We start from the raw sequence: 27,584 nt of genomic DNA on the forward strand, positions 1-27,584 counted from the left end.
AGTAGCAATCAACACTTCACAATTTCTATCAATGTAAAAGGATTTTTTGGTTGGGTCAACTCTTTTTAAGCATTTTGGATTTGGACAAGTAGGAAACTATGTTATTATTCAAAAGATGGAGATATTTCATTTTTAAGTATACAAGTATAAACATACTTAATTAAAATATAAGAATAGTTTTTTACACTACAGAATATTTGTCTAAGCTAGTAGTTTTAGTTAAAGCAACTGATAAGTCTTCTTTGTGTTTGATTTATTGTTGCTTTTCAAGTACTGGGGATTGAACCCAGGGTCAAGAACATGCTAGGTAATCACTATACCACCAAGCTACATCCCCAATCCTTTTTAAAATTTTTCAAAGTTTGAGACAGGGTCTAAATTGCCCAGGCTAGCCTTGGACCTGCAATCCTCCTGAGCTGGGATTACAGGTGTGTGCTACCATACCTGGGAATTGATAAATCTTATCTGGTAAAGACTGCTACCCAATTCAGTATTGCAGAGTTACTTCCCAAACAGCCATGTATTTTCTTTTGAATTAATCCTATTTAAATGACCAAAAGTTTACTGCAGCACTTCAACTTTCATTTCCTTTGTGGGAAAAAAAAAAATCCATAATTTACCTTTCTCAGAATAGTTGCAAAGTGTATCTAAAGACAGTTAATATTTTTTTGAAACTGCCCAAATTCTGCCCACTGTTTTATAAGAGCCTGACTTTATAACCATGTACCTTCAAAATAGAAAATGACTAAAATAGAGGTTTTTTTAGACTACCAAATAAAGCTGATGGAATTTTAGAGCTCACCTCTTCTAGCCCTTGCCAGATAAAAATTATCATTGGTGATAAGACATTTTGCCACTCAGCAAATCATGACTTCTAGTCCATGCGGAGGCACTGCCAGTGCGTGGTCATTTTATGAGTGCCTACAAAAACACAGTAAACCCACATCTGCTTAATTCAGACGCTAGAGCAGAAGACATAGGAAGCACATGTGAAGCCACCATGCTGACCAGGCCCTGGCATTAGGCTTCCTTTGGATCCTAATTCTTTGGCTTCTACTAAAACTCCCTGACTTTTACCAACAAAGAATTATGTCCTTACATTATGTATACCCTGCAGTTCTCACAGGGATGTTGCAATAATAGGAGTAAAACAACAAATACAGATTTAAGTAGAAACAGACTTCTCATAAACCATTAGCTAATGTAGGTCACAAGAATCAGATTAAATTGGTTTATTGAGACAGCTAGTGTATTTCAAAAATAACCTCTAATGCTCTCAAGTTATTGAGTAACTTGAAATTAAACACGGTCATATTTAACCTACATGAGGAGGTGGAGGAGACGGCAAAGCAGCAAAGAAATTCAAATCCAAGGTGGTTCACAGTGTCCCACACTAGGCATCACCAAGAACTCCGTCCTCCTAATGGCCATTCTCATTGTCACATCTCCTGTTTCTTGAATGAGACCACAGGAACGAACACACACACACACACACACACAAAGACACACGCACAGACAGTTTCCTGAGGAAGTGGTTCTAGAGTTAACAAACCTGACCAGGAAGGCTGTTAGCCTTGCCTGTTTGTTTTTCTTTTGCTGATGGGAAACATTTCCAGAGCTCAGGTCCAAAGAGACTCTGCATTTCCAAAATGTCATCTACCCCTGAAGGTGGATTATAATAAGCAGATAAAGAGACAAAAACATTGCAACCACAATGGGAATGCAGAGGAAGGACATGGAGTTAGCTCTCAGGACACCTGTCATGCAATTATGACTTGAGAGTCACATAAATGTTTTACATATCAGAAAACACTAAATCAGGAAGGATGAAGAAAATCAAACTCTAAAATGAAATCCAAGTAGAAACAAGTAACTGACCTCACTGTGACCAAGAACCACATTTGATTAATTCTCAAACCCAAGAACTCTGCACATCCTTCAGGGGATACTTCTTTTTTTTTTTTTTTTTAATAACAATAAAAACTGCAAGGCAACTTGAATTTTGCTTGCTCTGTTGTTGGTATTGATACTGACGCTACTACAGTACTTCTGAAAAAATTTTATACATTATATGCTAAAAACAAGCAGTTTTATATTGATGTTGTTAGGTACAAGGTTTCCCCACTGTGGCAGGAAGGAATAAAAATATTAAAATAAGGGAAAGTGAGATAGAACACAGTTGTGTTGAATTTAAATTGGAACCACTGGATTATACTCATCCATGATGAATTTCTTAATGGGACAGTGATGTCGTGCTTATGCAGAGGAATATCCCTGTTCTCCGGACACAGGCTGAAGGTATTCTGAGATGCAGAGTCATGACATCGGCAAACAGACAAAATGTGAAGACTGTGTCTTTCTACTTTTCTAGAGATTTGAAGTTTTTCAAAGTTGAACAAATATACTATAGACTCATCTGCATCCCCACGTAACACAATTCTTCATACACTCCACCTGCTCAGTTATTTCATTTTTCCAAGATTCTAGGTGGGAGAAAGACTCCACACAGGGTTAGCAAGCTTCTCCAGAAAATCCCACAGTCCTATCAGGAACATGTGAAGACCCCAAAACACGAGGGTCCCTGACTTGGTGTTTCTCAATTCATTTTCTATTTTGCAGAAGCCCAGTGTCTAGGAGGGGTCATGGTCTATGACACCCCAATGTACTGTCCTCCAGATTCTAAGGGATTGGCACACAAGGTCCTTGGGGACCTGGCTTAGACAGTTACCAACCCCCACCCCTGTCCCTGACTCCATTGTCTCCTCCAGGGCTGCCTGCTCACCTCTTGGTCCCCTTCCTTGAAGAAACACATACTTTGTTCCTCTAAAATGCTTCCCTTTGACTCTGCACAGTTGGAGACTCCCCCTCATTTCCTCAATCCTTTATCAGCCCCTATTAAAATGATTCCCAAGCTGTGTCCTAATGACTGGTTCATTCATAAGTCTCCCATGCCCAGACTGTTTCCTCTAGAGCAGGAAACACACGTTCTTTACCTTTGTGAGCCACAATATCTGAGCACATGATAGGCACACATGTCTTTGGAGAACTGAAACACAAATGGCTCAATAATTCAACTTGAGTCCTCCTTGTGGAGTTTCATTTGCTTTGACATGTTCCAGGGACCAGAACAGCAATAACTAAAGACTCTAAGAATCAGTCTCATAACTGAAGACCAGACCAAACCATAACCAAAGAAGAGTAATACATTTTCACATTTTGGACCTCTACTTGGAGTCAGCTAGAATTTTCGCAGGTATTAGCCAAAACCAATTTCGGAAAACCAAGATAAAATGAAATAGACCTCAGTAACATTTAAAGCAACCTCCCTTTAGAATGCTCATATGGTGTTGAAATCCTTCTGAAGTCCCTGCTCTCCCCTGCCCAACGTATCCTCAGATAGCTATAGAGTGTCCCCAGATGGCACTAAAATTCACGACTGGGAAGGAACAAAAAAGCTGCCATTTACCATGATGGCACTGGGGAGTCCCCAAAGGGCAGCTCACACAGAGGGACACACATCTGCAGTTCAAAGCCCACTCAAGACCCAATGTGTGCCTCCACATTCTGACCTATCAAGTCTCAGCCCAGCAACTGGACTTCCTGACTCCCACTCATTCCCTCCTCTGGTGGACTGAGTCTCCTTTGCCCCAAACTGACCCTTCCTCTCTGCTTTCTCATCCTCATCCCTACTAGAAACTGCCTCTCTGCTAAAGATATTAGGAACTTCCAACTCACTCACATCTTCCTCATACTCCTGCAATCCCAGATGAACTCTGCCATCATCTTCCACTCAAGAAGCATAATGGGGCTGGGGAGATAGCTCAGCTGGTAGACTGCTTGCCTCACCAGCACAAGGCCCTGAGTTCAATCCCTAGTACCGCAAAAAAAATAAAGAAGCATAATGATTGCCATCGACACCACTTTGTTGCCAAAATCAACCCCACCCCACCTTTGCCAGAACCATTTGTTAGTAAGCTAGGAACCATTTGTTAGTAACTGGGTCTCATTCACCCCTGGAAGCTCAAAGTATTTCTACATAACTGCAGTCCAACCATTAAAATCAGGAAATCAACGTTGGTACACTACCACAGGCCCCATCCAAATTTCACCAGTGGTCCTTCCAGTCACGCACAGGTTAATAATAGTCCAAGATCACTTGGTGCATTTACCCATCACATTTTATATGGCTTCTTCAAATCCCTGACTTTTATAATCTTGACAGTTTGAAAATTACTAGTTATTTCATAGAGCATCTCTCAATTTGTGTTCATCCATGAATAGATCTGAGTTACATTTGTGTTGGGGGGTTGCAGAAATGATGCCCTAGTCACCACCACCCACTGCCCACCCCAACAAATGGCTACATTACATTAAATCTGACACAGGTGTCTCCCTGGTTTCTACCTGCTTTGCAGTCAATGAGTATTTGGTGGAGTAACACCCTGAGCTGTGTAAATAGAAACATCCTATTCTTCACCAAACTCTCTCATTCGCTGATTTTAACACTCTTTAAAACTTCTTCCCTGAATTGTTGTAACTATGATGATTGAAAAATGATGATTGTTTAAAAAAAAAAAAAAAAACTTTTTCTTTCCTCTACACTTATTAGTTGGCATTCCATTATAAGTAGAGCGTTCTTGGTTATTTATGGTGGTATGGACTCAGTTTCATATTATTTGATGCGTTCCAAACTATTACTGCTGTATTTGATGCTGCAACAGAGCCACCTTTTCCCAGCAGAAGCACTGCAAACTGGTCGCAGTGACCCTCCGACGTGCTCCTGTCATTTTCTAATGCTGTGGCACAAAGAGAGGCTTCAGGCTCATCCTGTGCTTCCCCTTCCCCAAGCCCAGAACCAGCTATTTCTCCAAGGAGCCCAGCTCTTCTTAATGAAAACTGTCACCGGAATAGCAAGATCGGGGTAATAATGTGCTCACGGCCATCGGGCTACTGCTCCTCGGCCCGTAGGTGAGCACAGCTGGAGATACACCTAAGCCCGAGCTCCGCTGGAAGGTCTGCTGCGGTCAGAATGCTCGTATCCACCGAAAGTCATGTGTTGAGACCCCCATCCCAAAGTGATGGCATCAGGGGAGGGGCCTCTGGGAGGTGAATGGGATCAGTGCCTTTATAAAAAAGGCCAAGGGAGACTGTCCAACCCCCCAGGTGATGACACAATGAGAAGGTGCTATCTACAAACCAGGTAATAGGCCCTGACCAGAGACTGAATCTGTCAGGGTCTTGGTCATAGACTTCCCAGTCTCCAGAACCGTGAGAAATACATTTTTGTTTATAAGCCATCTAGTGTCTGCTGATTTGTTATAGCAGCTCAAGCAGATTAAGACAATGTCCAAAGATCTGTTCCCATGAAACAGGCAAGCCTAAACATCAGTAGAATCCCCTAGGACCCTGCTCTGCTCATCTTTACAACCCAGGACCTCAAGGAGCTGTGCCTGCAGAGCAGAAGATAGGGGAAGCAGTATCCTGTCTTTCAGAGACCCTCTTCCTCTTCCAGACTCATGCTCTGGTCTGAAAGCTCCAAATTCCATCTAACTGTGTGTGTTTGCTTCTTGTGTCTTCATAGGTGGACTTTTGGAATCAATGGGTACCAGGCATCCTGAGGGTTAGTCCTGCCACTTGTAAAGCTTCATTCACCTCAACTCTCAGAACCAGCATGGTACAAGGGCTGGCATCCCAGGGACCTGTGTTCCAGAGGAGACTCCTCCCTTTGAGAGGTAGCACCAAAAAGGATTCACATTTTTAATGGCAACCACCGTCTGCTTACTATCTCTAACCTATAGAGCAGCAAAGTGTCACGCATCTTTGTAGGTTTAGGCACAGATAGGTGTGTGTGTATGTGTGTGTGAGTGATATTTTGATTCCAAGCATTGTCCTCAGCTAGTCCTGCATTACTGAGCTTCTTTCCTTTTTCTACCCCTGAAAGCAGTTTCCCAAAGCACCACGGTTCTTCCTCCCTTGACTGTTCTACCCAACTTGCCATCTCCAGAAGCACCCATCTGCATATATGAATCTTTTGGATCTCACTATCTACTGCAGTAGATCTCACTATCTACTGTATTGGAGACAAAGACCTATGGGATACATGAAAGAGTCACTCATGGGAAGGGTGATCTGAAGTCAGGCTCAGCCTATGGAAGAGTCTATCTTCTGCTTTGTAGAAACATCTACAGGGTTCCATGCATGATGGATGTTCAATAACACTGTCAGACTAACTAGCAGTGATTTCTAGTGGGTACCCATAAAACGTCACTACAGAGACCTAAAATTTTAGACATTGAGCTTCCATTTTTCCAAAGTGGGAGAGGCATGTAATAAATATCTTCAGACCCACAATGTGATATGACACTAGCTATTAAGGCCCAAGAAACCAATATCCATGAAACAGTCCCTTATCCATTAATAATAGTCAAAATGACATATTCCACTGTTGTACTGTGCTACAAATCTGTATGCTTTATTTAGGGATAATAAATAAATGAGCATGAGCCAGGTCTACTTCTAGTGTCAAGTAGTAAGATCTTCATGACCATCCATTGAAACAGGAATCTCTGTTCTGATCAAAGCCTCCCTTTTCTGGTCTATTGATTTAAACTTTCTGGAGTTACAAACCATGCTGAGAAAGTGATGAGGGGTGCAGCCCCTCTTCCTCCAAGGGGATAGAAATACACACACACACAAAATAAATACTTATGTACAGAGAGAAGTGTGTCTATGATTTCCTGGAGTCCAGACGCTGAAGCCTGTTCACAAACGAAGCCCTACTTGAAGAAGTGGCCCAGCCAGTGTTCACACGCTTTGATGGGCCAGACTCTCCAGTGCAATGTTGAGCAGCAAGGTTCTAGCAGAGGGGTCAATATGTGCTTCCACACAGGCACAGATGATAATATTGTAGGCTTTGTGGGCCATTCAGTCTATTACTACTATTCAACTCTGCTCCTATAGCAGAAAAAAGCTGCAGATGATACATAAACAAATGGACATGCTTGTATCCCAATAAAACTTTATAAAAACAGGACAGGGGCTAAGAAGATCTCAGGCTATAGTAATAACATACTAACAGTTATCATTTTAAAGCTAGCACAAGGAGCAGGGGGCATAGCTCAGTGGTAGAACATCTGCCGAGCACATGTGTGAGGACTTGCACAGCAAAATAAAAATAAAGCGAGAAAGCGAGCACAAGGAACACAATAGCAAATCATAAAATCCCACTCAACTGTGAGTGTTTTTAGAGGTTCACATTTATTTTTACCACAAGTTTATCATATTCACTTTGCTATTTTCTTAACCAGAAAATCCACTTATTACATTTTTTCCTACCGAACAATTTGTTATGAACAAGCCATTGTTCCCTTTTCTGGCCAACACAATGAGGGTTAGAATAATTCCACATTATAAACATTTCCTGAAAGACCCTTTGTGGGCTCGTTTTCTAACTCACAGCACAGTTCTATTAATTGACAGCTGACCGCAAACCAGATGAAAAAGCAGAACATTCTTTCATGTTCCCAGGGGCCCACTTCTCTTCTGGACGCTGCTGTCATTGCTTGAGCAAGCCTGGCAGCTGTCACACTCAAGCCAGTCGCTACACGGGCCTTGTTTCCCTGGAGACTTGTTTGCACCAAATTAGGGCCCACACATGCTCTCTCTGGCCTCTTTCTTCCTTCGTGGTGAAAGGTCAGAGGCTTGACCACCAGGCAGCTCCTGGGTGGCTCTGCCCGGTCCCTTCCTGCTTCGTGACAGGGCTGACAACCCCTCTGACCTCAGCAACTGCAGGGTGAAGTGACTCACGTGATTTTCCTCCCAATGGTCCTGCATTTTAAAGTCCAGAGCTGGCCAGGTGCCAGGCAAGCCTCCTCCATGGGAAGGGTTTTCAACTACTCCATGTGGGTTTGCTGAGCGATTGGAAAAACTATTTTCTTTTCAACTCATGCACACCCTACAGGAAAGCCAGCTCTCACTCGAAATGACTCGGGTCGATGCCGTGTGTCTAGCTGTTTTCACTGTTTCACTGGTTTCTCAATTCCAGCCTCACCCACTTCCATATTTAACAAATTTCAGGATAGTTGGCTGCTGTTTAAAAACCCACGGTTGCAGCCACTGGGGGAAGCAGAACAGTAGTTGAACAGGTTAGAGAGAAAAGTTCCATGCCATCCAGCAGTTCCACTTCTGATACCCAAAGAATCGGAAGCAGGATATTGAAGAGATACTGAAACACCTACGTTTGTGGCAGCATTATTTGTAATAGCTTAAACATGAAAAAAAAAAAAAAAAAAGATCACAGACGGATGAATGGATAAGCAAAATGTGGTCTATCTCTACAATGATGCACCCAGCCTTAAAAAGGAAGGAAACTCTGATATGTGCCACCCCATGGGTGAATCTTGAGGTCATTACTCTAATTAAGTAACCCAGTCACAGAAGGACAGATATTGTGCGATGCACTGGCATGAGGTCATCAGTGGAGCCAAAACTTGCAGGGCTAGGGATGTGGCTCCAAGGTACAGCATTTGCCTAGTGTGCTCAGGAGGCCCTGCCTTTGATCCTCAGCAACACACACACACAGAAAGCAGACTGGTGGCCACCAGGAGCTGAGGGGCAGTGGGGTTGAGGGAGGGTTAACAGGCACCGAGTTCAAGTTCTGCCAGAGGAGGAATTCTGGGGTTGGGTGGCAACAACAGTTTTACGTTATGAGTATATTTAACACCAGTGAACTTCACACCCAACTTGATAACCTATGTGCATTTTATCACAATAAATATAAACAGGTAAAAATAAATAATAATAAAGAGGGGAGCCCTATAGTAAGTAACCTTTAGTAAGTACCTAGGTGTTCGAAAGGCACAAAGCTTCAAACTCTGCAAAACGCTCATCATTTTGTGTGAAAGTCAAAGTCAAATCATCAGCTAACTTCTAGAAAATCTTGTGCAACTAACCTGAGAGGAGTTATGAGCAACTGAATGCCAGGGAGTGGAAAAAGGGACACCCATCACCAACTTTCCCCATGGCAAGAGAAAACCATCCATTTCTTTGGTAGAAAGGGCTTCGTGGGCTCTCGTGTTTTTTGTGGGCTGTTTGCGTATGAGAAAGTATTTGGAAATTTAGGATATTCACAGTAGCATTTTTTATCTAAAAGGTAAGTTTTCACAAACAGGCAAAGGGATTATTCATCTTGTGCCTACCCAGTAACCCTGGGGGTTCCGAGGGAATAACAGTGACAATAACATGAGGCTGTAGGTCATATGTACTTTAAACTGTCATCTCCAAAGAGGGCGATGAAACTTGATTTCTCCAGGGAATGCACAAAGTGCATTTCAGCGCAGTTTTTAAAGGCTCCAATGACCTTTAGATATTCACAATGGACTTGCAAAAGAGGCATGTATTCACCTACTCACCCAAGCGATTAGCAATTTATGTAAGGCAAATCACAAGGAGCCTATTTCATTCATTTTATTCCCTCTGTTCCTCACAAGTGGACACAAGGACCAAAAGCGTTGGTGTTACTGAAGATTTTCATACTAGCCGGGGAGGCTAGGTTAAGGTGATTCTCTAATTCACAGGTAGAGGTGACAGTATGGGTTGTGCTACAGAAGGGAAATGCAAAGCATCTTGGGTAAAACCTCCTTAAGCAACGAAGTTAGCCCGGCTCACTAGCACTCTCACCAGACTGCACACCAGCCCATGCCAGCTGGGCATCCAGGCCTGCCACTCTCACTGACTGGGACAGCTGGGAGCTTCTATGCTAGAGAACTTGTAGACCAGAAGTCAAAAAGTTGCTTCTTTCAAAGCAGATTTTGAAAGTTCTTACAAGACTTCATTTTAAATGTGTACATACATTGGTACCTTCAGACATGGCTGGGTTTATGTGAGGTCAATCTCCCGTCAAAACAAGACTGCAGACCACCACCTTCAACTGCACTCACAAGCCCGCTCTTCCAGGGATGCTGGGACGGCAGAGCTTCCAATTAGCACCTCCTCTCAGGAGCCACTTTCATTTGAGGAGCCTGACTATATGCCAGCGCACCCTGCTAGTCTCAATCAGTGCAACGTAATCACCTGATACGAAGGTCTTAGGAGGGAGGGCTCTGGGAGGTGACTGCACCCCGAAAGCCAGGCTCCTTGTGATGGGAATTAGTGCCCTTATAAAATGGGCTCCTCCCACCACACGAGGGTGGGGGTACAAAGCACCCTCTGTGAACCAGTCAACAAATCTGCCCTGATCCTGGTCTTCCACCCTTCAGAACTGTGAGAGAGAAGTTCTCACTGTTCATAAGCCACCTAGTCTATGATATTTTGTTAAAGCAGTTCAAAGGGATAAGACAGACTTTTAAATTCTCAATCCAGCTAGGCTTTCTCTTATTCTTGTCTTTTTCCTAATTTTCTTTTTTATTTTAAACAGTCCCAGAAAACTATCTGGGAGACCTGCTATGCCAACATGAAATAGAACGTCCAAAGCTGAGCAGTCACTTACTAGCAAGCAGTAGGCCCTCTGTGCCTCCCTCTACCAGCTGCTGTGCGACCTCCCCTGATTCAAGCTCCGTGCTGCCTGGGGCCTCTGCTCCTGCTGCAGAGAGCATCTCTCCACCTCTGTGGCCTGGACACTATGGCTGAGAGGCTGAGATAGGGGAAAGGTGGAGACAGAGACGCAGCCTCACCGGGCACATGCCTCTCTTCTGCTCCGCAGCCGTGTAATTCCTTCAGGAATGTTGGCTGGAGCAAAAGCCCCGTGAGTGAGCACTGCTGCTGCCACCTCAAGGGTGTGCAAATACCTGGCACTCAAGGGCAGCTTGTACATCCTGGAAAACTCACAGTCACTGTGAGAGAAGCACCAGGCATGGAAGTATTAGTGTTGCCCTCCTCTCCTTCAACAGTAAGAAAGCCAGACACGCAGCGCACCAACATCCAGAAGCACTAAACAGCCTAAAGAACTTCGCCTGCCTAGGATCAAGGCTCTGGCCTGCAGTTCCATTAGGCTGGATTTAAATCTCAAATATCTTACCAATTAGCTACACAGTCTTATGCAATCACTTAACCTCACCAAGTACCAGTTTCAGGGATAATCTCCTTACCTCAAAATATTGCTTTGAGGATAAAATAGAGGTAACTGACAAGGTGTCCAGCCTGCATGTGCATATACTAGATGCACTAGCTGCTCAGAAAACACTGGTTTTCTTTCCCTCTACTTACAGTCTAACTTAACTACCAGGAGCAACTGTGATATGGCCAACAAGAAAACTAGACGTTCAGAAATAAATAAAAAGAAATTACTGGAGAGAAAAACAGAAGACAGAGCTACTGCACTGACATTTAAAAGGGGCTGGGATGTAGCTCACAGGGAGAGCACAGGTAAGGCCCTGAGTTCCATCCCCAGCACCAAGATAGATAGATAGATAGATAGATTAAAAAAAAAAGCAAAAATATATCTATAAAAGGGCAGCAAGGCTTTAACACAGAGATAAATTAGGACTCTGCAAAATGTGCTATTTCCATTTGCATGGGGTGTGCTTTTGGGGCCAACTTGAAACCTTCTTTGCATAATGTTGGAACACCAGGGCTCCGCTCTGAAAAAGGTTCAGAGCTGGTGAAAGTGGCAAAAGCCTCTCCCAGTTCAGTAAAAAATCCCCCTAAGTGTCCCGGAATCTATTAATTATGCAGAGATGGTTTTGAATCAGTGGAAAATATAAGCATTGCACATTCTGCCCTGAGGCTAACTCTCAAATCACTACCATGTCATGGTGTAAACATTTCTTTTTCTTAAAACATACCTCAGGGGGAGAAGCCCCACAGGTGATGTGATGTTTAACTTAAAACTGACATTTGTCCTGTATAACCAATTATAACAAATATATATATATATGTATATATATACACACATATTACATATATATATATACATATATATATATATATACACACACACACATATACATATATATATTAAGAAAGAAACAAAAAATACCTGACATTCGAACCCCAACAGCAGTCACACACTTGGGATTACCCACCAGGGTTTCTCATGGAAGTCTCAAATTTCACAAGCACAAACAGACCCTCAGATTCCCCACACCTGCTCTTTCCACACTCCTTCCCTGCAACCCCATACTTCCAGTGGCTCCGGTCAAACCCTCAGAATCTTTCTCACACCTCGCATTCAACTTACTCCTCCGCTCCACCTTAAGTGTATCTGGAACCCAACCTCTTCCCTACCCCACCACCCCCACCTGGCCCAGGCCACACCTCCTTCTCTCACTGAGAATATGGCAGCATTGTGGTCTGGCTGCCTGTCCATCCCTGTGTCTCCCTACAGCTTCCTTCCTGGACAGTCACCAGAGTTGTCACGACCAAAGTCAGACCCCACTCCCTCCCTCCAGCCCTGCAGAGGCCACTCACTTCACAGGAAGCAAACACCACCTGGTTCAATCAGGCTCATGGCTGCATCTCCCCCGCTGGCCTCCCTTGCTGGCCAGCTCCCAAGACCAGGCCTTTCTACCCACTCTCCCCTCTGCCTGAACTCTCTTCTCTCAGATACTGATGGGTCTTTCTTCTTCCCCTCCTTCAAGTCTGGGCCCAAATGGCACTTTCTTTTGAATGCCTTCCCTGTGACCTCCTTACAAATGCTAATGTCTCCCATTACCATTACCATTTCCTCTCCCAACCTTTGGTTACTTTTCTCTAGACACATACCATTTCTAACACTATGTTATCTCAAGCTGTTTTCTTTAGAGCATCAGCCCTGTGGGTTTTGCTCAGCATCTAGAACTGTGCCTGGCACACAGCAGACACTTGAATTAAAAACTGTCTCTTTGTGTCAAAATGAACCCAATTATTATATACAACTGTAATGTACAAACAAAAACCTGCCTCTGGGCTTCTCTTGCATCAGCCAACTGAAAGCCAGAGAGGTGTCAGGAAGAGCAAGCTCTATGAAGTCTGTCCTGTCTCTCTCTCTCTCCGTCTTTCTCTGTCCCATCATACCAGTTAAGTTTTCTAGGTTGCTCAATATTTTTGCAAGAAAGTGTTTCCACCATCTTTCTAAATACTCATAATTACATTATATGTCTGAATAATTCCATATACTAGGAGAGAAGCCCTAACTGTATATATCCCCAACACCACCAGAGAAAAGAAAAAGGAAAAAAATAAAGTAATACCCGTTTGGTTACCATCACCTTCCCCAAATAAAATTGGTAACAGAAGAGCAAGCAGCATGCATTCAACTCTCCATACACAGTGACCTGGACTGCACATGATCTAGACTGGACAGTCACCTTCCTAAGGAGTAACTGAAGAGAGGCACGGAGAGAACCGTATGTGGGTCTGCACAAGGTTAGGGGTCCTGCTGAGGAACCAGGGATTAGCACCAGGGGAAAGCCCCTACCAACCCACTGGCCTGAGGGGGCCAGATGGGCAGTGTTGCCAGAATCAGTAAAAGCTGGTAGCCATGGATGAGGGCCTCCCAGCAGGCGCTAACAAGGAGATGGGAAATGGGCACAGGCAGTGAGGGCCTGGGAGGTGGGCAGGAGCTGGACTCTCTGACCTCTCTCTTCTCCTCCTCATCCTCCAATCCCTACCAGAAGTCAAGGCCAACCTCAAGCCAGAGGGCTACCCCACTCCACACCTTATAACCTAAGTATTCATTCCTTGGCATCCAGAGGGATTGTTCTCAGGACACCCTGGACACCAAACTCCAAGGGTGCTCAAGTCCCTTATCTAAAATGTCATAATATTTGTATGTAACCTACACACATCCTCCTGTATACTTTAAATCATCTCTATATAGCTTCTAAAATCTAATACAAGGTAAACATGTTGTTATTCTGTACTGTTCAGGAAATAAAAAAGTCTGCAAATGTACAGATACAATATTTTTCTTTTTCTTTTCTTTCTTTCTTTTTTTTTTTTTTTTTTTTTTTTTTGCAGTACTGGGGATCAAACCCAGGGCCTTGTGCTTGGCAAAGCAAGCACTCTACAGACTGAGATATCTCCCCCCCCCAGCCCCAGATACAATATTTTTCTAGTATTTTTTTTTTTTTTTTTTTTTTTTTCAGTCTGAGGTCAAATGAACTGTGGATGCAGACCCTGAGGACATGGAGGACTTACTGTATTGAGACTCCTGTTCGAGGAGAATGGGCTGTGGTACCCAACATATAAAAATTGAGTTCCAATTCTATGTGGTATGGCCAGTTTCCTTTTCAGAAAACTCTCCACTTTTGCTACCTCAAAGATGACCCTGAGGGATTTCTCTGGACCCATGATGACTGGATTGAGAACTTGGATCCCTTTTCTAAAGTTACATCAAATGTGTCCTAAGTGAGCAATTACAGGGACTACCTACCAGGCTGTCAGTGCCATTTGTACCCATTCCTTCCAACAGATACACACAAAAGAGGTATCAATTGCTGATCTGAAATAACCGCCCCGAAGTCACCACCCACCTGACACCAACGTTTGCAGTGTTCCAGAATATGTAGAAAGAAGTTTTAGAATTTAACCCAAATTGGAAACTCTCAAACCTTGGTTTCAGATATCAGAAACAAAATGGATCTCTCCTCCATCAATTAATTTGGAAGTAAGCAATGGTATAGAAAGAATCTTTGTCCAATAAGTTTGAGGACCACCTGGCTTTTGGATTGACCTAACAGGTATTCTGACCTCAAATAATTCTCACTTTCTCAGTACTCAGTGTCCCTATCACTAAGGTGTCTAAGTATGCCTCTGCATCCAAACCTGCCACAGATATAGAGGTGCCTGAGCTAACACATCCTTCCTGTCTCTCTTAGAGGCCCTTTCCTTCCTGCTTTCTAACTGGATTTTGCGGTAATACAGCAGTGTTGAAAGTGTGAGTGAGTCAAACCCATCTGGAATCAAATGGAGGACCTTCCACTGACAAGCAGTTTAAACTTGGGCAAGTTATGTAACCTTGTTGTGGCTGCATCCCCCTCATCTGTAAACACTAAGAGAACACTACTTCAGACAGTCACGGGGAGATGAAATGAGAAAATACACGCAAAGCCCACAGCACACTGTCTGCAGCAGAACAGCCACAAGAGCACAGAATGCCGCCAATATTACAACCCTCATCATTTCTCCTAAGTGCCTCTAAATGAAAGTGGTGAGAGAACAAAACTTCATTAAGTATTTTTTAGAATTCTATATCCTTAAAATAATTCTTCCCCTGTCTTGAAATTTGAGTTAAAAATAACTCAAATGGCTATTATGATTACCACCAAATTTTGAGAACAGCTCTAATCACTAATAAAATGCCAAGTCCCCAAAGGCAAACTCAAGCTACCTGTACTGGATCAGCACATAAGAAACATGTACCGAGGGAATCTCGGGGAAAAGAGAATGTCAGTTTGCACCATTTTCTATGAAAAGGTATATTCTTGACAGCAAAGTAAACTTACCTGTGACTGCTACCTAAAAACAGAGGTTGAAAACTACACCATACCAACTTTATAGTTTACCCAAAAGGCTTCTTCGAGCTCAGGGACCTGATGAGCTAATCAGGCTGCCAGCAGCACTTGTGCTGGCAGAATCTCACCTTAGGCCATAAGGCCATGAGGCCCCCAGATCCAGGAAGCCCCATCTGGGTGGGCATGTGTGCTCTGACAGCTAGCACAGCACCAGGTATACAGAAACGCCAGATCACCCTGTTGGCTTTGATACATGATTGACTGTCGCCCATCGAATCAGAGACTGATGGCCAGAACACCACCTGTGGCACCAGCCACATGCCCCAAACCTTTCTCTGGATGGGCATGGTGACCCACACCTGTAGTCCCGGCTACTCAGGAGGCTGAGGCAGAGGGATCACAAGTTTCAGGCCAACTTAGCAAGACCTTGACTCAAAATAAAAAAGGGCTGGAGATGTAGCTCAGTTGGTAGGGTAATTCAATCCCCAATAGCACAAAAAGAAAAAAAAAAAAAATCTATTTCTGCCTGGTCCCAAGACTATCCACTGATATTCACTTTATTTTTCCTTTGAAATGGGGTCTCACTATGTGGCTCAGGATGTTCCTAACTCATGATCCTCCCTCCTCTGCCTTCTGAGTAGCTGGGATTAAAGGCATGGCCATCATGCCTGGCTTGATATCCACAATTCTAAGAAATTTCTCATGATCCGACTCTGGTTGGTGCAAACTACCAACTGAGGCTTACATTTCCGACCTATCAGGAACAGACAGGCTTTAGACTCCTCATCCCTCCTTCCCAGTCACCTCTTCCTATCAAGATTTTAAATCAAACTTTCAACCAAGTGACAGGAATCTCTACTCTGTACAAACACTGTTATCTGTGACAGTGTGACAGTGTCCCTATCAGGAACAGGGATCCACGAATGTTGACCAGGGGAGGAAGGGAAAGGGGAGCAGACACCCCGGCTGAGCTGCCCCAGCTTCAAGGGAGAGTGGAAGAGATGGCTTTGTTGCCTGTGCTCTGGAGCACATCTCATTCACCCACTTCACAGACGAGGAACCTACCTGAATGTCCCTCAGAGAAAGTTTCAGAGCTAGGATTTAAATGGAGACAGCATAATCCAGACTGTCCAGACACTCCAATTTACCTAGTAGAATTTTCTAAAAGCAAGCATTAATGTTTCATTTACAGATGAGAAAATTAAACCCAACTGGTTAGATGAACAGTAAGAAGTTACATGGTACCAGAGCTAGTGCCTTTAGCTGGTCACCACCTTAGAATGCTAGCCACTAAGGACCCCCATCTATTATTACATGACTGTAATAAGCTTATTCCACAAGCAGCCATCTCTCCAGCCACAGCTTAGAAGTCCCATTGAAAAGGCAACAGCAACATCTGCCCAGCACCTTGTGATTTATAAAAACAATTTTATCTCTAATATCCTCCCTGTGACATGCAGAAGGCAGATAACATCACCTGCTGTCAAAGGCCAGGGTGTTCTTGGTGACAGGCAGTCCAGAGCTGGCTTCAGCAGCACATCACATCACAAACAAAACATCCAGGAACCAAGGAGGGCAGCAATGGCAATTTTCAAAGGCCATGGCTTCCGGAAACAGTGGTTCCAAAGGAAGAAATTTCAAAATTATTATTTTCTCCTCCAAACTGGAGACATAAGGACACAGGACATAAGTAAAGGCAATATTTATCAATTCTCAAGGGACTCACCCACTTGAGGAGAAAGCTTCCGCCTTCGTTTTCTCTCCCTCACTAGTGCTTTTTAAAAACTCCTGGGCAGTAAAAGGAGAAAGCATTTGCTGATTAGCATTGTGTCTGCCATGGGCACACTGATGGGTTTGTCAAACGGCCTCGGAGTGCTGGTAACTAATGCTTTTGTATTCCTTGCTGGAATGACTCCACGCCATAAACTGATCTGTGTATATCACTGAAAGATGTGACAGAGTCCTCAGCTGAACATTTCCCCCAAAACTCAAAAGAACATCTAGATCTCAGTCTCCAGACAGACCTGATTTATATCCTTGCTCAGCAGCAATGGCCCCTTGCAGAGGGCTCAGCCTGGGCTGCCCGCTACAATCACCTGGAGGCTTTAAGATCCGCATGCACTGCTTCCGCTTCCAGAGCCTCAGACTGGATTGGGGTGCAGCCTGGACATCAGGACTTTTGAGGGTCCACCAGATGACGCTACTGGGCATGCAAGGTGGAGGCCCAAGGGCATAGAAAGTAAGGCACACACCTGCTTCCTCCCATAAAAGAGTGCTGCACAGGTGCTAAAAGACCATGAATAGTTTCACAATTAAGACTTCCTCAGTAACACAGGCTTCAAATTTTCAGATACAATCTGTTCACTGTATAACTGAGAAGTCCTTCTTATTTTCCTGGTTCCCCTGACTTAACTACCTTCACCTGGAAATGGAGATGAATAAAAAATATTGATTTTAGAAGTGACAGTATCTACACAGCACTTTGTTACTCACAAATATAGAAGAGTTAGTGTCACCCTGAACCATTGTCAGAACTGTGGAAAAGGTAAATGCATCCATTCTTGTTGCTGCTGTAACAAATTAAAACAAACTTAGCCACTTAACACGAATTCATTACCTTCCAGGTCTGGAGGCTAGATGTCTGAAACCAGTCTCCCCGGCCAAACTCAAGGCGTAGGAGGCTCTGGAGGGAGGATCATGGTGTTCCCTATCTGTTTTTGTGTTTTGGGGTCCCCTGCACTCCTTGGCCAGTGGGCCCTTCCTGGTGTTCCTCCGCCCCCTCGCTTCTGTCACTTTCTTACTAACTCTCTCCTACCTCCCTCTTACGAAGACCCTTGTGATTACATTGGGCCCACCCTGAGACCCCAGGTCAAACTCACCATTTTAAGATACTTAGCCTCATCGCCCTGGCAAAGTCCTTTTGCCATGTAAACTGACATTTCTAGGACCCAGGGATTAGGACAAGAACATCTTCTGGGGCATTTTTCATCCTACCATGTCACCACCACTGTTGCTATGCCCATTCCCCTCGTCCTACAGGTCCATTTTCTAATCACAGAAACTCTGACTCAGGGTTGCATGACATGCCCAGGTCCCATGTCTAGGACAGGGACAAACCTGAATTTCATCTCATAACTCCAAGCCCCACTTGCTTTCCACCACTGCTACCAGCCCCTGATAAGATGATATTTGTGTGATGTCCTTCTCTTCCAAGTTTCTACCATGCTGTGAACAAGAAGTGTTTCCAGTCTGATTCAATTATTATCTGCTCCTCAGTCAATACCTGCCAAAGGTGCACCCAGGGGCAGCAAAGCCTTCCCTGTAGCCCCACAGAGCCAGTAAGCCCAAGGGGACAGCATGTCATCCCACAGACCCATTCACGGTCATCAGAGATCTGTCTTGCAAGAAAATGCACAGGGAAAAGAGCAAGTTCTTGCCGCTAAGAATGGGAATGATCTGAACTCACTACGACACACTCATCCACTGCAAAGGTCTCAAGGAAAAGTTTATACTAGGTCAGGTTCACATCCTCCACACGTAACACAACCTGCAGAATCACATAGGGAACCATCTCCTCGGTGATCTTTCATGGTTTGTTGTTATCTTTCTCCCAACTGAGAGAACCAAAGAGGAGAGCGGGTGGCATTTAGAGTCTCCGTCAGTCATCTCCGGAACAGGGTACTATTTTAGTGGGGTAATCGGGAGGCAGCGAATACCGTCTTCTCCATAAAGGACATCCGACGAGACGGTGATGCCTCTCTTGATAACTTGGGGTTTCATTTCTCTCCTTTCACTAGCACATCAGGGGGAACAGAACCCAGTGCTGAATCACAGCCACTTTGACAATGGGAGAAAGTAAACAAGCCAAACAAATCTCACTGCCAAGCGTATTCTCTGCCATGTTCAGTCTGACGTGAAAACAGTGTGGGGGGAGGGGGCAGGCGGGGGGGCAATCAATGCCACATCAGAAGGCAACTGGCAGAAGAGCAAGTTGCACAATTTTTCCGGATGTTGGATAAAGGGACTCTTTCTCAAAAACTCTAAATAACAGCAAATAGGGCTCATAAATGTCATGTAGAAGAATATGCACCAGAATATTGTATTTTAAATAGGCTAATGGTAGTGAGGAGGAGGGGGGCGCTGGCATGCATTGTGTGCTTATGACAATCCATGCCCTGCCGCCACTTCGTAAGCAATCATGACCAGCGTGTGGGATGATTCCAAGGGGCAGCAGGACTCCCTGACAGCTAAGAAAGAGACAGCGTGTGCACCGACTCAGGAAAGTACACCAAGGTGTTTGCAAAGCTTTTCCATGAGGGTAACGACATCAAGAATTCTGGCTTAGCAGGAGTCAAACATAAAAATGTAATCAAATTAGGATGTTCTAGTCCTTGAAATTCATTATTACAACAATATCACAGCCTCAAAACTAACCTGTCTGGGGTTTGGGAGATAGCTCAGTTGGTAGAGTGCTTGCCTTGTAAGTATAAGACCCTGAGTTCAATCCCCAGCACTGCAAAAAACAAAACAAAACAACAACAAAAAAATAAAACCTGTCTTACAAAAAAGAAAGAACACCTGCTAAACACTCATATGACCCCCCTGGATCTTCCCCCACATGAGGTATTGAAGTAGCCCTGGGTTCTGCAACAACTCACTGCCAGCAACTCAACTTCTTGGACCAGCAACTCAACTTCTCTGGGTGCCAGGGTTCACACCCATAAGGTGAGAGGGCTGGACACAATGGCCTTCCAAGGTCTTTTCCAATCCTGACTCTAAATGCATCCAAAAGATCCATTAACAAAATTCACTGACCAATTTCTATCTGAAATTAGATTCTGATTGAGTCAGTGTGTAAAGCCACTACGGTGAAGACAATACTCAAGACTTTCAAAAACTAAGACTTTGCTCGACTGTGGCAAAGAAACGTTACTATAAGATTTACATAGGTGTAAAAGTATTTGGAAATTGAGATTCTTCACTAATCAATTTGAATTTAAATAAGCCTGCAAAGATCTATCTTAAAAATAATAATAAATGCTGGAGAACACAGATAAATTGGAAAAAAGCAGAGTGAAATGCACAGCAGGGCCCCTACCCTGGAAGAGCTGCAAAGCCTGGAGAATCCAAGGGTTTACCTCCTGACCCAGTGGGGACTTGTCTATGGGAGAGGACTCTCCATGCATGCTACCTCCCATGCACAGAGTCTCCCAAAGACAGGCTACAAGGGGATTAGGGCTGCGGACAAAAAAAAATAAGAAGCCAATCCCACAGTGTCCTGGCTATACTGTTTCTGCTACCAACAGTCCAAGAAGCCTGCCAGGCCACTCTGATCCAGGGATGGCCATTCCTTGGAACTAGAACCTGGAGCACTTAGGGGATTTGCTCATCTTCCTCCTGCTGTCCTTACTGGTTCCACATAAGGACCAAGAGTGTAGAGTAATCTTTGCACCCTTGAGGATCTGCAACGTTAGCTACAGAAAACACAAAGTGGAGTCACAGAGCTGCTGACTTCTCTTGGGATTTAGTTCCCTGAATGGCTGGCTCCATGTGACAAATGTGTTTGCTTAAGTGGAAGAGCCCAGGAAAAAAAGTGACAGGAAAATTGAGGACTTGCTATAAAACCCATCTTCAAATAGCCATAATTATCACAATAGTGTCACCGAAGCATTATTTACAAACATCCTTATGCGTACTCCTTCCTCCTAGCAATGCTCACGTAGATACAGTGCTGTTATTCAGGACAACATTTTAAATTAATTATGTAGTAAAACAAGGAGAAACCAGTCAAAACTCGGGAGTGAATATAATTAAAATAGATGCAGCAGAACTGGCATAAAGGAGAATCTGACTTTTTACCTTTGTGCTGATAATTCCTACTTATCGGTCGTAACACACATCAGGTTTTAAATACTGTCACCGTTTCCCCCAACACTGTAAGAGGGACAAAATGTAGAGACGTTTCTATTCTGTAGCTGATAAAATTGAGATCCAAGAAAATTAAATGATTTGTCCGAAGTCACATCACTACAAACACTCAGGTCATCAAATTGCTTATCTCAATACCGCTCCAGAAAACCACACACTGAATCCACATGATTTCATTTTCATAAAACTAAAAAAAAAAAAAAAAAAAAAAAACAATATTGTATTAAAAGCTGTCAAATATTTTGCCTGGGATTTGCTTTTGAACCCTTAGGGCCTCAGAACACTCTGGCTTGAATCCTAGAAAATGAAGTAAATTTTCAATAGTCCCAAAAATGGCATTTTCTCTACAACAGGCAAGAGAATGTTCCCCACAGTCTGTTGTTATTGCTGTAATGTTTCTCCTAACCTACTGGTACTTCTTTTAAATGACCAACCCTTCTGTTTCATGGCCGTGTTCTGGTCACTGGGGACACAAAAGTAGCAAATAACTCCACGCTGGATCCAAGTCTTCCAGGTCTGGCCAGCCACCAGAAGTCTGACTACGGGCCTTTGCTCATTCTGATTTTGGATGATTGTCTGTCACGGAACACCTTTCAGCCCGAGCCTTGTGAATCAATAGTCATTTAACGTAAATTTGTCATGGAAGTGTATAAACATCTACATTCAAGAGTATTTTCCAAAACGATGCATTTGCTCTCTGATTATAAAGAATCAGGCAATTAAAACAATAGCTGCAGCTGCAAAGAACACCTCTAGTCAAGCAGAGGTAGTGGGGATACGTTCAGCTGAATTCATGGATCTTCTCTGCTACTGAATGTCTTGAAATGAACAAGTGGCCATCCCTGCCAGAGACTGGGGAGGCAAGTGCCTACCAGCCAGAATCACAAAGGGAAGCCCCACTCCAGCCACACGCACGCCCACCCAGGCACCTATTTCCAGAACCAGCCCGACCCTAGCAGAGACTTCTAGGTAGTTTTGAAAGAGTCCTCTGGGATTCCTCCAGGTCCCCACTAACTGCTGGCTCAGCTGTGACGCCTGCCCAGGGCTCCTCTGCACCCCAGTCCTTTCTTGAATACTTAGAACTCTAGGTCTGAAGCTCATTCGTGTCCTGCTAGTCCCTGCTGCCCCTGATCCACCTGTACCCCTTAACACTAGGGCAAGGAGGCTGTCCCTGAGAGCTGGCCACCTTTGGAAACATCCCCCTTGGCATCTCCCTAGACTTCCCATCGTAGCCCATGACTCAAGGTCACCCATGTCCTCGCTGCTCTACCAGCTCAGGACGCCTCCGAGCAAGCCTACGGCACTCCTTCCTTGGCCGTGGAAACAAGACCAGCAACTCCTCAGTGGACTTTCTGCATCACAGGCTTTGCTCTTATTAAGTCTCTGCTCCAGCCTAAACCCCCTGATCCGCGGGGACAACCGGAAAGAGGCTGTCCTCATAGGCCCCAGGTGCTCCCTTGAGGCCTGCCAGCCACCCGCGCCTGTTCACTGCCCTGCAGACATCATGATGCAGCACATTTCCCGGAGACGAGAAAGCCCAGATCCTGCTTTAATAAGAAATGTGTGTTAAGTTCAGCTGGCAACACTGGTGCAAAACCGGGACAAAACTCAGGGTCTCCTGGATTCATTCCTACTGGGTGAATCACATCTGGGGAGACTCGGCTTTTCTCATTCACTGGGTGAAGTCAGCCCTGTCTAACCCACAGGCCCATCCATGTCCTGCCGCCACAACCCCTGTTATAGACAAGTGCTGGCGGCTCCCTCTGCTTCCTACCCGTCGTCACCACCATTCAGAAGCCACCACACTCCTTCCACCCGGCAGAACAGGACAGCAGGCGCATCTGCTCAAACTCCCACCTCAGTACTTCTGATAAAACCAATTGTTGCAAATAAAATGGGAAGGCCTTCCGTACTTCCCACCGGTGCCATCTACGCTCTTGGTTTCAGGCTTAGTTGACTTAAGTGAAATAGGCAACGGAGCATGCAAGGGATGTTTAGCAAATCCACACCCTACGCTGCTTCAGAAGTGCTGCAAGCTTGCGCACACCTGTTCCCAGGGGTTGACAGCACGTGCATCAGACAGCTGCACAGCTCTGGGGAGAGCCGGGGCTGTGCTCTGTCCAGGGGGCACGTGCTGCCTGGAGAATGACTGTGCTGTAAATAGGTATCGAACAACGTGCGGGGCATGGTTTGCATCTCCCAAAATGACAGGTTGAAATCCTGACCTCCAGTATTTCAGAATGTGGCCTTATTTGGAAACAGGATTGCTGCAGATATAATTAGTTAAGATGAGGTCATCCCCTCTTCCAGCATGATGGGTGTCCTTAAAAACAGAAGAGACACACAGGGAGGTGGCCCTGGGATCACAGAGACAGACAGCAGAGGGGTGCACTACTGAGCCAGGGACACCCTAGGAAATGGGTAAGTGGGAAACAAACAATTAAGGAATCAGTGAAAACAAAACAACAACAACAAAATATTCAGAAGCAGCTCCAAAGAGGAAAAAGAAAACTCGTGACACTCAGGGCCATCTTTCACAGCAGCAGCCACCTCGCCGGTAGATCTGGAAAGAGGAAAGCCAGGCCCTGAGCCTCCCAAAGCGCTTGCATCTTCAGTCTTCCTTCCCCAAGAGGCTGCTCATTCTAATTCAGGTCCCAAGTGGAGAAGGGGCAGGGTGGGCCTAGGGAAGGAGGCGTCTTCCTCCCTGTTACACAGGCCTCCTCCCTGCCTCCCCTCCCTGGGAATGCAGGCAGCTGGTCCATCTCTCACTTAATCTTCGCCACTACGTGTGCAGTAGGGAAGGGGTGAGAATTATCACCCGCACTTTACGCTCAGGAAGCAAGCTCGAGTGTGTCAGGGACTGGCCGGAGAGCAGGTGCCCATCCCCAGAAGGTTGGTGGACAAAGTAGGAGCAAGATTTTTTTTTTTTAATAGTTGGCGGGGGGTGGGGGCCAGGAGGTGACTAAGAAATAGCCTTAAATATTATCTCTAGAAGCTTTTTCAGTCTTCAGGTAACTTTGCTATAGACACCATCTACCCATTCTCCTACCAACCTTATAATGGGGAAGCATCTTTGAAGAAAAAACTGAGCACATTTTCCTGTAACACTCTGGATTTTACATTCTCTCTTATCCGGTGCCTCCTTGTGGCCCATTGGTGACCCCCACGCTGCACGGGGTCCCGTTTTCCTGAAGCTAGACTCAGAAAGTGTTTGATAGGGTGGAGCATCGAACAGCCTGCACTAAGGACATCTGAGGATGGGAGGAATCTTTCCTGGGAACAACTAGGATAAGGCCTTCTTTTGCTTTGTGATACTGGGAGTTGACTACAGGGCCTTATGCACGCTGGGCAAGTGCTCCACCAATGAGCTCCTTCGCCTACTTGCTTATTTATTCACTACAGTACTAGGGACTGAACCCAAGGCCTCATGCATGCTATGCAAATCAGTCTTCCATTAAGTCACACTTCCAGCCCTTTTTGAGACAGGGTCTCACTAAGTTGGCTAGGTTGGCTCCCAATTTGTGAGTCTCCTGACTCAGCTTCCAGAGGAGCTGGGATTATAGGAGCGTGCCACCACACCTGGCTGATAAGGGTTTGAAAGAAGGCAGAGCCGGAGAACAATTGGCAGTGTCCCAGGAAAGGGCAGGATCACAGGATTAAGCTGAGAAACACAGGTGATTAGAAATCTGGGTGGAGAACTTGGCTCTAAGAACACCCAGTCACTAATCACCAAGAGAACCCGACTTCCTCCTTCCTGCCCCTCAGAACACCCTGACACCAAATGTGTCGGCTTCGTCACAACCAGCGCTTCACTCCCGGACATCAGCTGGGTGTTCAAAGATTCAATTCAAACATGCACGAACTACCCACCCTTGCTGTGGACTCCACAGGTTAAACACTCAGGTCCACACAACTGCCCTCTTTTCCGAGGCCACCACAGGTCCCAGGCCCTCCACACTTCTGACTAGCTGTAAATTGTGGTTCCCAACACCCGCTGCTTAGGTCCATAATTTGCTAAAGAATGGCTCACAGAGCTCAGGAACAGGTTACTTACTATTACCAATTTATTATAAAGGGTAACCTAGAAGAGCCAAGTGGAAGAGACGCGTAGGGCGAGATATGGGGGAGAGGGGCACACAGCTCCACTGCCCTTTCAGGATGCCACCCTCCCAGCACCCACACGTGTTCACCACCTGGAAGCTCTCAAACCCCATCAACTAGGGTTTTATGGAGGTCACATTATGTAGAATGGAGATTGAAGCCACTGGCCATTGGTCACTGACTCAGTCTTCAACCCCTCTTCCCTCTGGGGAGGTCCCCAGGGTGGAATTCAAAGTCCCAAAGCTCTAATAACATGGATGGTTCCTCTGGTGACCAGCTCTGTCCTGAAGCTGTCTCAAAGTTCACCAACAGTCACCTCACAGGGGAAGGAAAGGGGAAATGTTGGGGAACAAGGTTCAGCCAATAACATTGTCATATCGTGTGCATGTATAAATCTGCCACTGTGTATAAAGTGCCAATAAAAAATAAGGGTGAGCATAAGCTCAGGTATAGATAAAAGGAGTTTATTACGAATAGCAAAAGATGCTCCTCGCACCCCTATCCCTTAGGAAATCACAAGGGTTTTCTAGGTTCCAATGTCAGGTACTAGGGGATGAAGACCAAATACACATGTCTTATTATGTCACAAAACCATACCCTAAAACCTACAGCCAGGTTTCCAGCACACATACCCCACATCTACCACTAACTATTCTGAGAAACTACGTCTACAAAATGCCATCCCACATTTGTCAGCTTGAAAATATTAAACACCACTGAAAAAATTTAAGGTTTCTTTTTCAGATTTAAATGTCTACTTATTTCAAAATGAATTAGTAGTTCTCTGGGTTTCGTAATGTTTAATTCATTAATGATAACTACAGCTCGAGAATTTGAAAGGAAATTGCTTCCAGGATAAAATTAAATGCGAAACGCTAAGCAGTGATTCATGGCTGCTCCTATCTAAATTACTAATCCATGTGACAAACCTGGTTGGCAGCACAAAAAAGCAATACTACTTCCCCCCATTGCCTTTAGATACTTTGCTGAATTGTTTTGCAAACTGCCTAAACTCAAGTCCTAGATAATCCCCTGCTAGCAGCCTCCATTCTGTTGTGGAATTTAGTGCTTCCGTCTCTATTGCTGCAAAGAGACTCATAATGAGCTGACACTTGGTGCCACAGAAAAGAGTTTTCTCAACGTTAGAGCCTCAACGTACAGCTCAACGGTGTAGACAAAAATTGCTGCAATATCTGTGCCAACCCCCAAAGAAACCTACATAAAACCTTCGAAAAACTCTAGGAAAATGGTAATGTTCTCTTAATTTTCAAGGAAGGCTAGCCAGCTGGGGTTCAATTATGTATCTCTCTGTTTGATCGATGGGCACTAAAAGTAACCATGCTTCCAAAAAACAGTAGAACGTTTCCTAAACGTCTCCAAGCCCTGGTGATGCAGTTCTAACATTTCTCAGGTCAGTGGACTCCTGTGCACAGACCCCACCTCCACTGGTCCTCACAAAAGCCCTGTAAACCAGGTTCCAACCATCCTGTCTACCGCTGCTAATAAGTCAGTGGGGGTGGGGAGGGGTGGGGAGGCGGCTCTCAGGAGTGCCACTCTGCCAGGTGCTTAACATACCACAGCTGGCTCCTTCAGTCTGCAGACAACTCCAGGAGGGCACACTCATCGGGTCCACATTATAGACCAGGGACCAGCAGCAAAGACGGTCAAAACCCTCGCCCAAGGAACAGAGCAGGCACCTGCAGAGCCAGGATCCGTGCTTTCCACTGTGATGCCACACCACAGCTTCAAATGTTCTAGTGATTCCTCGTATCACCAGCCAGGCCCAGAGCCACCCACCCACCCCACCCCACCCCCGCAGGGTCTGTGAGTCCTTCGGTGACTGTGTCATTTCCAGCCTTATCTGAAGCATGGCCCAACTTCCCCCATCCCCCACTTCCCAAACTCTTAGCACACGCCTCTGCCTTCCCCACCGCCAGGTCTTCACTGGTCCCCATGGGTGTCTCCTCCTCTGTGTGCTCCTGGGGTGTGACGTTCATGGGGTATCAACCTGCTGACGTCGGGGGATAACTTGGGGGCTGTGGCCTTTTCTGAGGCAACAGCTCTGGCTTTTCTGCCAGCTGCCCTCCATCCTCACTTCTGACCAGGGGCACAGTGAGATGGTCC

General features: G+C 45.1%; 1 protein-coding gene across 5 annotated transcripts in view; it reads right to left on the reverse strand.

Annotated features, from left to right (window-relative positions):
• Window positions 1–27,584, reverse strand: part of RNF152 (ring finger protein 152) — a 102,030-nt gene that overhangs the window by 22,246 nt on the left and 52,200 nt on the right. Inside the window, exons 1-2 of one of the 5 annotated variants that reach the window (XM_079108422.1) lie at window positions 17,158–18,090; window positions 16,497–17,035 (exon numbers count right to left, since the gene is read on the reverse strand). The exons of 1 other annotated variant lie outside the window; for it this stretch is intronic. The gene's annotated coding sequence lies outside the window, so the exon portion shown is untranslated. Of the gene's footprint in view, window positions 1–802; window positions 3,797–16,496; window positions 18,091–27,584 lie in introns of those variants that run through there. 3 more of the 5 variants (XM_079108421.1, XM_079108420.1, XM_079108424.1) reach the window with 3 other exon arrangements.

The sequence above is a fragment of the Sciurus vulgaris genome (assembly GCF_902686455.1).
Source record: "Sciurus vulgaris genome assembly, chromosome: 13".
Classification (NCBI taxonomy): Eukaryota; Metazoa; Chordata; class Mammalia; order Rodentia; family Sciuridae; genus Sciurus; species Sciurus vulgaris.